Raw genomic sequence first — 11,556 nt, forward strand, 5'->3', positions numbered from 1 at the left:
ATTAAGTACCATCCTGAATTGTAAACATAAAACAAGTGAGAGGGTGTAAGAAAGAGGTATGAATCCACCAATAAAGTAGTAATAACTCCTGAATAAAGTATACTGCAGTCAGTACAGAATGAAATGAATGTGACAGGCAGAACCAAACAGCAACATGTGTTGAAAAAAGTACTGAAGCTGGAATGTGTGTCCCAAAATCTGGATATGTTGCTCTCAGTTTGCAATATCCAAGTGTCCAAGTGTATTAGTTCTGGTTTAGGCACTTGGGCTTCAGGCCAGTTATTTTACATTAAGAAGGTTCGTGGACTGCACTCTTGTGGGAGAAGAGGCTGGACTCTGCCCTTCTGAGCTGGGAATTTTCTGGTTAAAGGTTTATAGTGCCTGAATATTTGAACTGTATCTTACTGAAATTGGTTCACCTTGTTTGCTCTATCATAGACTAGATCCAGGCCTACTGAATCTAGCTTTGTTTATATACTTGTTGTTTGTTTGCTTGTTATTTCCCTGGAAGCTAATTCACCTAATACGCAACTTCTCAGCGCTTCTGTGGATCACTAGTGATATCTGCATTGCTTACTGTACTTATTTCCTTGTTTCACTTGAAAGAAAGTTACTGTTTGTCGTTTTGCATTTAGTTACTTGTATCACATTGCACTCAAGTTACCTGGCACTTGCTCACTAAAGCAATTATATAAGTCAGCACTAAAAATTAAAAGCACTACACCCTCACTCCCCACTGGCCCTTGTTTTCAATTAAGGATTTCCCAATATTATTCTAGCATGTCCAAAGGTCAGTTGTCAATCTCCTCTCCGGTCCAGCTGGTGAATCTGGGAATCTTGAGGCAATGTTATAACTGCCTCATGTACACAGACAACCCTCTCCTCCTCCCACATAACACAAATACTTGCGAGAGATGCAGCTATTTAGCCAAACTGGAGGCTGAGCTCTCTCAACTCAGGACTGGCAAGACCAGACAGGAGGAGAAGGCAACTACACACACCACAAAACCAGCCTCACATAATGCTACCACTCCACTGAATCAAACACATAAACACACAAAGACATACTCGGAGGCTCTGAGTAAAATTTACCTAAACAGCAGAGGCCTCCAAAGCAGACACCCAAACAACTGCTACCTCAAGACACCCCACAAGCAACACATAAACCACAAAAGCAGTGTGCAAAGCAGTCACAGCCCTTAAGGCCAAATACAACACCAAACATACTTGTCATAGGTGACTCCATAGTCAGACACACTGGCGTCCCACTCACCAGGCTGAACAAGGAGAGGGTCACAGTAAGCTGCCTATCGGGCGCTAGAATCCGCCACATAACACAAGCACTCGGGTCACTCCACAGCAAGTACAAATATGACACAGTCATTGTCCATGCTGGTGTGAACGACCTGAGACGTACCTCCCTGGACTGCATGAAAAGAGACATAGAGGAGCTCTCTGATTATGTAGCCCAGGCAGGTATGACCCTAACCCTGAGCAGTATCCTTCCTTCACCAAGAATGATGCCACAATATAGAGACAAGATGATCAGCTTTAACAATTGTCTTAATGTCTGGTGTCATTCAAAGGGGATCCAGTGTCTGTCTGCCTGGGATGACATGCTTGACAAGCCACGCTGCTTCCAAGGGACGGCTTGCACCTGTCACCCTGGGATTCGGATATTGGCTAAGGCTCTTGCCACCCCATAGTGCCTTTTAGGCAAGGCTCAAATTCTAAACCTACCACCCTAGAAAACAAAAATGGGAAGAAATTGAGGGTAATGCTGCTCAATGCCAGAAGTCTAAATCTCAAAATGCACGCACTCGAGGCCCTTCTCAGTATGGAGAACATCGATGTCTGTGCTGTAACTGAAACCTGGTTCAAGGCTCCTGAGAGCACCCGGCACTATTAGGTTTTACCTCATATCATGCGTTCGGCCCCAAAACCCGGACCACTCCACAAAAGGAGGGGTGTATCCATATTCATAAAGGATACTCACACCTCCAGGTTGGTGGCAACGCATGAAGCTTGAAACCATCCAGGTGCAACTAACAATAGGCAAAACTGCTCTACAAATTGTAGCATGCTACAGGCCACCCTCTCAAACTCAGGAACCCCACACAGCCTTCCTGAAGACACTGGAGGGTATAAATGTATCTCCAAACACCATCATATTGGGTGACTTCAACTACCCGAATATAGACTGGGAACATTACTCAAGCCCTAACTTTCTAGCCCAACGGTTCCTGGAGTTCATAAATTCAAATGCCATGGAACAGCTAGTCACTGTTCCCACGAGAGGAGAAAATATACTAGATCTCATTGTCACAAACATGGGGACAAAATGCTCCACACCGGAAGTATATCCCTCATTGGTGAGATCTGATCATAAACTAATCTCACTGGAAATCCACATCCGCCCCACCCCAAACAAAAAGACCATAGTGAAGAACTTCTCTAAAGCAAACTTCACACTACTCAAGACTGGTGTGGTATCCTTCAAGGCCCCTGAGTCAGAGGAAACCACAACCCAAGCTGCGGAAGCCCTTACAAATGCCTTCTATGAACACCTCCAGGACTGCATGGATCAGGCAATCCCAAATAAAACCAAGACTCTTTCCACAAAGGGCAAACGTCCAGTCTGGTGGACCCCAGCCATTAACAAACTTTACAATAAGAGGAGAAAGCTATTACATGATAGAACAAAATCCATAAAGGAAGTCACCCTGATCATTATTAGTAAAAATTACGAGCACTCATAAAATCAACTAAGGCCAATTTTGAGAGAAAAATTGCCATGGATTCAAAGGACAATCATAAGGCCTTTTTCAGCTATGTTAGGAACCTGGGTGGAAACTCACAGATATGCTCAGAATTAGTCCAAAATGATACAAAAATCACTGAACCCACAGACATTGCCAACATACTGGCAGACAGGTTCAGTGCAAACTTCACCCCTCTCCCCTAAAGGAGAGATAACTATCCCAGCCGAGTGTAGCCTCCCGGACATCTCAAATGCGCAGGTGAAAGCTGCTCTCTCTAAAGCTAAAAACACAGCATCAATGGGACGGATGGTGTCCCGGCTGTGTGCTACACGAGCTAAATGAGGAATTAAACCCGCACATAAGGCAGCTGTTTAATCTCAGCCTTACCACAGGATACGTGCCCAAGGAGTGGCGTCACGGCAACTGTGGTCCCACTCCACAAAGGTGGCCTCTCGGACCCTGGTAATTACCGCCCCATAAGCTTAACAAGTCTAGTCTGCAAAGCTATGGAGAGGATCATAATGGAGCTCATAAACAAAGATATAGGGACTTGCAGACATTGGACCCGACCCAGTTTGGCTTTGTCAAGGGAAGATCATGCCTTTTGAACTTGGTCGACTTCTTGAAATAGTCACCAAGGCCATTGATGAGGAAAGGCAGTCCATACAGCCTACCTTGACCTTGCAAAGGCTTTCGACACAATACCCCACTCGGGTATTGTAGAAAAACTTACCAGCTTAAATGTAAACCCATATGTCACAAGATGGGTTGCAAACTGGCTTAAGGACAGAACCCACAGGGTTAGAGTTGCTGGCGCTGTGTCAGACTCCAAGCCGGTCACAAGTGGTGTCCCACAGGGCTCGGTCCTTGGCCCCTATTGTTTGGCATCTACTTCTCAGAAGTACAGGCCAACATGGGAGGACTTTGGCTGACAAAGTTTGCAGATGACTGCAAACTGGCCATAGTGGAAAGTGCATCGGACACTGATATCCTTCAGAAGGGACTCACGGAAACAGATAGCTGGTGCCAGAGCCATGGCCTGAAGTTAAACGCCAAAAATGTATAGTCATACCCTTCGGGAAAAACAAGGTAACCCCAAGCTACCATATAGGTGGCAATCCACTAAGCACAGAAGAGGTTATCAGGGACCTGGGGACCCAGGTTGACAGTGGCCTTTCTTTTGACACTCACATTGCTAAAGTGGTTAGAAAGACCTTCTACATTGCCCACCTGATCATGAAGGGATTCACATCCAGATCTAGTGAGGTCATTGTTCCCCTGTACTCTTCACTTATCAGACCAATGATCGAGTACAATGCCCCATTCGGGATGTATCTCACCCGACATCTGCAGCAATTGGAGAGACCCCAAAAGTTCCTCACCAAAAGGATAAAGGGACTCCAAAATCTGTCATATGCTGCCAGATTGAAGAAACTCCAGCTCTATTCAGTCGCATACCGTCTGCTCAGAGGTGACATGTGCCTGACATACAAGGCCATGTCCAACCCGGAATTAATGGACATGCTCCACCTCAAAAATCCAAATCCACCAAAACCACTAGAGCAAGCGACTTAAACCTTAGCACGGATATAAATAGGACGTGCTGGAGGGATAGATTTATCACTCAGAGACTCCCTATGCTGTGGAATAAAATCCCGGTCCATGTGAGGCAGAGCACCTCGCTGACTCTGTTCAAGAGAAATCTAGACCTGTGGATGGGAGATCGTAGGTTTACCCCGGGAATCATCTCTGGGTCACTGCTGGACAGAGGCACAACAAACTAATGGGCACAGTATTTTTTCATATAAGGGGTGGCGTAAGCCACAATAATTTGGGCTAGGCTTATAAATGCCTTAGGGCAGATAGCCTAGTATAAACCTATGAACCTATGAACCTATATGCAGATAGTATGGTTGTATGAAATACCAAACATCCACAGTTGTCTATAGCCATATAAAGCAAATGTAGCAGGATGATGTAGCTGAACAGAACCAGATATGAATGTGTATGAATAAATATAAAATGTATATTGATGTAGCAGTAACATTCCTATCACCAACCTGAATAAGTTGTCACATAGGAAACTGTAGTCAGACCTGTAGTGTGTATATATCTGCAGCTAGTAGAAATGTACAGCATATGTATAGGTATTTGAAGTTGTTAATGAAATATTTCTTCACCCTACCCTATAACCACAAATAATCCATTCCACGTGAAATGGGTATGTGTATTCACAATTAACACCCCTGGACAATTGTCCTGTTGGTTCATACATATTTGCATGTACGTTGATGCATGTGCCCTGTTCATACATCCAAACCTGATGGCCTGTTGCCATCACTCAACCCTGCATGTTGTTGGAATGTCTACTGTCGTTCAAATTATGCATGTGTTATGCTTGCTGTTCAACAGCTTGGATTTATGGGTGTTTGGTTAATGGGAATACTAATGCATGCTGTTACAACTAATTGTGAATGGCATTGCACGTTACTAACCCAAACTATCACTAAATAATGCAAAACATAAGACGACAGGGAAGGCGGGTTCCAGCGGACCCACCTCTCCCACCTCAGCTGGTGAGTGCACCTGGCAGTAGTGCCCAGGCTGGACCCTCCTCCGGTGGCCCTGTGCCACCTGCAGGTGGAAGCGCTGCAGGGGATGGGGCTCATCCCCCTTCTGCAAGCATGGCTGGAGGAGAACATCCACTCACCCTCCGTAGTGTCCGGACTGTAGTGCGTAGGGAGATCTGGCACACTGTGCTTGGGCCCCTATGCCAGCTTGAGGCACGGGTGGCACAACTCATGGGTGTGCCTGCTGCCCGGCCTACACAGCCCCCAGCACAACCCCGTCCTGGGCAGTGAAGGCACAGTGGCAACTGCCCATGGGTGGGGATCTCAGTTCCACTGTTGCCATCTGTGGGCTCATGGGCTCGAGATATCCAAACATCCGTCCCCGTCAATTGTGTAACCCCCCCACATGTGTCATACACCACCCCTGAATGCGTCTTGTTTGGCTTGTCTGTTAACCTCCCCTACCTACCTCCCCAACTATACTGACTTCCTGTACCTGGCATACCACTCTCACCTGAAAAAAAAAAAAAAAGGGCACTCTGTACCCACAAAAAAATTACGCCCTATACATAGCTGCCCATTTTGCACACGTCTGCTGGACATGTAAACTGGCAATTACAATTGGCTGTACAACAAATATTATTGTTGTCCTCACCACCTCTCTCAGGGGTGGAAGGTTTCAAATTTCACACCAAATTACAAACATATGCACAGCTGTTGCTAACGAAAAAATGGGCAGCTATGGGCCTTTCCTACATCCCTCCTGCAAAACCCGAGCTTGTTTTCCTACTGTCCTACCCTCTTTGTGCCCCCTTTTTCACCACTTTCCTATCTCCCCATTTTCTTTTCTTTAAAAGAAAATAGCACGGGTGTGCACGAGAGTAAGCACTTTTAAGCAGTAGTAAGCGGGTGTGCGCTTCTGTGCACTTAGCTAAGCGTGTGTGCATGAAGCTAAGCGGCAGTGCACATGCGTGAGCTCCATGCAAACCAGTGTTAACCCACTTACAACTGCTTAAAAGTGCCTTAGTCACTCTGAATGACAAGACCTGTAGTTTTCTCAGCAGCAAAATAAAATACCCCCCTCAGTCTCCAGCCCAGGACCTTGGAAACACTAGTCTGCATGACTTACCTCTAAGCCATGACTGCTATACAAGAACATTGTGCTGAAAGAAATATATCATAAAATAGTAGGAATTAATGTAAATAGAATATAGCAAGTCTAGTACACAAAGCATGTCATGTATATTTACTGTCAAATCTAGTGGATTTGTAAAATAGTACTGTGTGCTGAGAAACAGTCATGCTAGTTGGTAGCTACTAGGTAATAATGTCACAGTAGCATTTGGCAAGCCACACACATACTCAGAGCAGGATAAACACTGCCATAGTTGAATAGTTAAGAGATCAGACATAGCAACTGTGATTGAGTTACAGGGATGTCCCTGATGTGAAAACAAATGTCAACTGTGCCCCACTGACACCCTGTCAAATGTACTAACAGTAGGCAGAAAGATGTAACTACACATGCAATGGTAACTATGACTGACTGAAGGTATGCACCACCTGCACGTCACAAATGGTGTACTAATACATATGCTTGAAATAACCCACAGTCACAACTGCAGAATATCAGAATATGTCATTGGAGTAACCCACTGCTATGTTCCATTCCATGAGGCTGATAAAAGATGCACCGGAGAGTATCTGAGGCCTGCTTTACCACAGGATTACCACAGGATACGTGCCCAAGGAGTGGCGTACGGCAACTGTGGTCCCACTCCACAAAGGCGGTGCCTCTTCGGACCCTGGTAATTACCGCCCCATAAGCTTAACAAGTCTAGTCTGCAAAGCTATGGAGAGGATCATAATGGAGCTCATAAACAAAGATATAGGGGACTTGCAGACATTGGACCCGACCCAGTTTGGCTTTGTCAAGGGAAGATCATGCCTTTTGAACTTGGTTGACTTCTTCGAAACAGTCACCAAGGCCATTGATGAGGGAAAGGCAGTCCATACAGCCTACCTTGACCTTGCAAAGGCTTGACACAATACCCCACTCGGGTATTGTAGAAAACTTACCAGCTTAAATGTAAACCCATATGTCACAAGATGGGTTGCAAACTGGCTTAAGGACAGAACCCACAGGGTTAGAGTTGCTGGCGCTGTGTCAGACTCCAAGCCGGTCACAAGTGGTGTCCCACAGGGCTCGGTCCTTGGCCCCCTATTGTTTGGCATCTACTTCTCAGAAGTACAGGCCAACATGGGAGGACTTTGGCTGACAAAGTTTGCAGACGACTGCAAACTGGGCGCCATAGTGGAAAGTGCATCAGACACGGATATCCGTCAGAAGGGACTCACGGAAACAGATAGCTGGTGCCAGAGCCATGGCCTGAAGTTAAACGCCAAAAAATGTATAGTCATACCCTTCGGGAAAAACAAGGTAACCCCAAGCTACCATATAGGTGGCAATCCACTAAGCACAGAAGAGGTTATCAGGGACCTGGGGACCCAGGTTGACAGTGGCCTTTCTTTTGACACTCACATTGCTAAAGTGGTTAGAAAGACCTTCTACATTGCCCACCTGATCATGAAGGATTCACATCCAGATCTAGTGAGGTCATTGTTCCCTGTACTCTTCACTTATCAGACCAATGATCGAGTACAATGCCCCATTCGGGATGTATCTCACCCGACATCTGCAGCAATTGGAGAGACCCCAAAAGTTCCTCACCAAAAGGATAAAGGGACTCCAAAATCTGTCATATGCTGCCAGATTGAAGAAACTCCAGCTCTATTCAGTCGCATACCGTCTGCTCAGAGGTGACATGTGCCTGACATACAAGGCCATGTCCAACCCGGAATTAATGGACATGCTCCACCTCAAAAATCCAAATCCACCAAAACCACTAGAGCAAGCGACTTAAACCTTAGCACGGATATAAATAGGACGTGCTGGAGGGATAGATTTATCACTCAGAGACTCCCTATGCTGTGGAATAAAATCCCGGTCCATGTGAGGCAGAGCACCTCGCTGACTCTGTTCAAGAGAAATCTAGACCTGTGGATGGGAGATCGTAGGTTTACCTCAGGAATCAACTCTGTGTCACTGCTGGACAGAGGCACAACAAACTAATGGGCACAGTATTTTTTCATATAAGGGGTGGCGTAAGCCACAATAATTTGGGCTAGGCTTATAAATGCCTTAGGGCAGATAGCCTAGTATAAACCTATGAACCTATGAACCTATGCTCAGCAGCATGATCAAATACCCTTGTAAGTGTCAAGGCCCACACCATGGCCAGACCATACTGCATGCAGTAACACCCTACCACAACAAACACATAGGGAATTGCTGCCCAAACAGATTTAGCAAGCATTACAAGCTGTGAATGTAAATGAAAAATAGGAAAGCCATAGCAACACATTACAGGAAAGACACCTAGCAGGCATACAAGGAGTGAATGTAAAGGCCAAATATTGAAGCCATAGCAACAGATTGCAAGAGCCACTGCTATATACCAGTTACACCACAATCCCCACAGGAAAGCACACACACCCATATACACAGTATTACTAGTCATAGGTGTCAGTTTACATACACACGGAGAAGAGGACACTGGAGGAAGGAATACTCAGCTTACAGAACAACATGCATTGCAGTGTCTGCAACACAGCCTGAAATATGAGAGACATACCAACCCTTACACTCACAGAACAGTATCCACAGCAAACCAGCATGGTCCCCACCCTGATAATCTGAAAGGGCTACGCCTACCTAACAGACCTTTTTATAGCGCAGGCCTATAATCACAGTGAGAACTGCAATCACTACACAACAGGCTGCATGCAATTAGTAAATGCTGGCTAACAAATGGTGCAGAGGCCATCACATGGACATGTGCAGATACCTACAAAAGCATCCTGTACTCCCAGTCCACACATGCAATACTTTCATTGCACCTGCTGGAGGTAGAGAAAGAAAGAAAGAAAGAAAGAAAGAAAGAAAGAAAGAAAGAAAGAAAGAAAGAAAGAAAGAAAGAAAGAAAGAAAGAGAGAAAGAGAGAAAGAGAGAAAAAAAACTGTAACAACAAAACAAAGAGGCTGACAGCAGGCCAAGTAACTGCAGGCCTACGCAAACAGCTGCAACAAACACAGGTAATGTAAAGTACTACTATAATACTCTACATACTGTGAACCCTCCACATGTGTTATTGGTCTGTATCTATGTATATGAGGATGTGCATAGGGCCGGGGACATACTGCACTGTCACTGAAGGCTCTACATGCATATGTATGTGACGGTAGCTATGTGCACATCGCAATGTATTTTGTACAAGTAGGTTGTACAGTAATGGATGTTCAGCAATACGTTACTGTGTGTATACATATGTGGAACTAAAAAGGAGTATATATATATATATATATATATATATATATATATATATATATATATATATAAAAACATGTGTATACATATGTATATCGAGATATGTATGTATATATATATATATATATATATATATATACATATATATATATATATATATATATATATATATATATATATATATATATATAATATGCATATGTGTATACATAGCTAGAGAGGGATGTAGAAATACATAGACATATATAATTTCACAGTGTCATAGTTTAGTACTAGGCTATCTGCAGACAGTGTATAGAATAGATTTATAAACTTGCGCCTCTGTATAGTAGTGACACAGTGAAGACCCCCCCTACATAATAGCATTAGTTTACTGTGCCTCTGTCTAGTAGTGACACAGAGATGACCCCTGCTGTAAACCTATGATCTCCCATCCACTCGTCAAGAATTCACATGAAGAGTGTCAGTGAGGGTCTCTGCCTAACATGAACTGGGATCCTGTTCCACAGTATGGGAAGCCTCTTAGTGATGGATCTGTCCCTACAGTATGTCCTATTCATATGTGCGCTGAGGTTTAAATCTGTAGCTGTTGTGGTTCTGATGGATTTGGATTGTATGAGGTGGAACATGTCCATCAATACCTGATTGGACATGGCCTACTACATCAGGCACAGATCACCCCTACGTAGGCAGTATGCTATGGAATAGAGCATGAGTTATGTTAGTCTGGCAGCATATGAAAGTTGTTGGAGACCCTTGATCCTCCTGGTGATGTACTTATGGGGTCCCCCTAGCTGTTGCAAGTGCCAGGTGAGGTACATACCAAATGGGGCATAGTACACAGTCATGGGCCTCATAAGGGAGGAATATAGGGGTACAATGACCCCTTTTGATCTGGATGTGAATCCCTTCATGATAAGGTGGGCAAGGTAGGAAGTCTATCCAACCACTTTGGCAACGTGGGTGTCAAATGAGAGGTCAGCATTGAACAGTGTCACCAGGTCTCTGATTACTTTGTCTGTATTCAGTGGGTTACTGTCTATGTGATAATATGTGGGTATCTTGTCCGTCCAAAAGGGTATGAGTATACATTACATGGCATGCAGTTTAAGGCCATGACTCCAGCACCAGTTGTCGGTGTCCGTGAGGCCTGTCAGTAGGATGTATGTGTCAGCTGGTGTATCGACTATGGCGCCTAGTATGCAGTCATCTTTGAACATTGTCAGCCACTACCCTCCCATGTCTGCTTCCACATCTGAGAATTATATGCTGAACATGAGCGGTCCCAGGACAGAGCCCTGTGGGACACCACTTGTGACTGGCTCTGAGTCTGACATGGCACCAGTGAGTTTGACTGTAGGGTTTCTATCCGTTAGCCGGTTTGCAACCCATCTTGTGACATATGGATTTACATTTCAGCTGTTGATCATGTCTATGATGCCAGAGTGCGGTATTGTGTCAAAAGCCGTAGGCAAGTCCAGGTAGGCTGTATGGACCACTGTGCCCTCGTCAATGGCTCTAGTGACTGATTTGAAAAGGTCAACCAGGTTCATAAGGCAGGATCTGCCCTCTACAAAGCCAAACCAGGTGGGATAAAGTGTCTAAGTCCCCAATGTCTCTGTGTAATGATCCTTTCCATAGCGTTGCAGACCAGGCTGGTTAAGCTTATGGGGCGGTAGTTACCAGGGTCTGTAGAGGTGCCTCCTGTGTGGAGTGGGACTACTGTTGCTGTATGCCAGTGTCCAAGTACATATGCTGTAGTAAGGCTACGGTTGAATAGCATTTAATGTGCATGTGTAGCTCCTCTTGGAGTTCACATAGCATGCAACCTGCAATA

Source organism: Protopterus annectens, chromosome 1.part1 (genome assembly GCF_019279795.1).
Source record: "Protopterus annectens isolate FY-2018-M chromosome 1.part1, PAN1.0, whole genome shotgun sequence".
NCBI classification, from domain to species: domain Eukaryota; kingdom Metazoa; phylum Chordata; order Ceratodontiformes; family Protopteridae; genus Protopterus; species Protopterus annectens.